The sequence below is a fragment of the Amphimedon queenslandica genome, unplaced genomic scaffold (genome assembly GCF_000090795.2).
Source record: "Amphimedon queenslandica unplaced genomic scaffold, v1.1 AMPQUscaffold_1563_Cont26428, whole genome shotgun sequence".
In the NCBI taxonomy this organism is placed as follows: Eukaryota; Metazoa; Porifera; class Demospongiae; order Haplosclerida; family Niphatidae; genus Amphimedon; species Amphimedon queenslandica.
Window position 1 is genome coordinate 1 of NW_003558095.1, and position 1,182 is coordinate 1,182.

The 1,182-nt window shown below is 36.9% G+C and overlaps 1 long non-coding RNA gene across 1 annotated transcript; it reads right to left on the minus strand.

Annotated features, from left to right (window-relative positions):
• Nucleotides 1-5: 5 nt before the first annotated feature.
• Nucleotides 6-1,128, minus strand: LOC109593424 (uncharacterized). The gene is made up of 7 exons (XR_002190949.1): nucleotides 1,075-1,128; nucleotides 938-992; nucleotides 800-892; nucleotides 488-580; nucleotides 271-350; nucleotides 191-229; nucleotides 6-44 (listed from the first exon to the last, which is right to left on the minus strand). It is a non-coding gene; the product is annotated as an uncharacterized LOC109593424 (long non-coding RNA).
• Between the last annotated feature and the right edge of the window lie 54 nt (nucleotides 1,129-1,182).

Here is a 1,182-nt window from a genome sequence, read left to right on the forward strand (position 1 = left end):
TGAAGAGCAAATCCTGCAGAGCATGCCCCATTGATCAGAGAAAGCTATAAATTAATTATATTTAATGTACAAGTGTATTTGGATGATATCATAGTATGTACAATGGTATGATATAATGGCCAGTCATAACATGTACATTGTAAGTGTGAATCATGTCTGGACGGTCATTATTATTACTGATATGCCTTACCTCATCATCGATTCTGACATGTACATCATGTAATGATATCTAGCAGTGATAATAATGGATATACCTGTAGACATATCTACCTCAATGTTTCTGATCAGTTTTATTAACAGTTTAACAAGAATCCTGGCTATGATGCCAATCTCCTGGGTCTCTGTTGATCCTACAAAATATTGTCATTCTACATGTATGTATGCATATCTACGTTTAGTACATGTACATGTAGGTAGCAAGTGGAAGTTAAATTGTTTCCATTTCTCCCCCTCCCCTCCTCTCTCTCTCTCTTTCCTTAGTTCTTACTTGCTTTCCCTTCCAGTTGCTCAAACCTCCGTACGAGCTGTCTCTTTAGCTCAAGTTTCTTCTCCAATTGCCACTCATGATCATAATATCTCTCTATAAATAAACATGATACTTTCATCATGCAATTAGAATAGGAATGCATCATAACAATTAATATATAATGCATACATGTACATGTATATATACATGTATATATATCCAGTAAACATAACTCTAATTTGATACTACATTTCCTCCAATGTATGTATGCCATTATTATGATACTGTACATGCATAATGCATTGTTCTTGTTACAATACAACAAGTACCAACCATTAGTCGTCTGTGCAAGGAGGTAGACTCCGTGAGCCTTCAAAGAAAAACGTCCAAACAAAATGGACCAGCCAAATTGAAATTCATAGTTGTCTAAACAAAGCAAACTGTCATGACAGCACTCTAAATAAAGCTCACCTATTCCACCACACTGGACTCTGAGTGGAATATTGGAGCCTCTGAGAAGATTATTCTAGAGAGAATAGGAGAGAGAGGGGGGGAGAGAGAGGAGGAGGGAAGATCAGTGAAGAAGAGCCTGAGAAATAAAAGCTTACCCATCCCTCATGGCTGATCCTAAGTTCCTTCCCGACACACTTTACACCTAATAATTAACAGAAATGATTAACAATAAAGACTAGAACTGTAGACATCCGACCTGACAA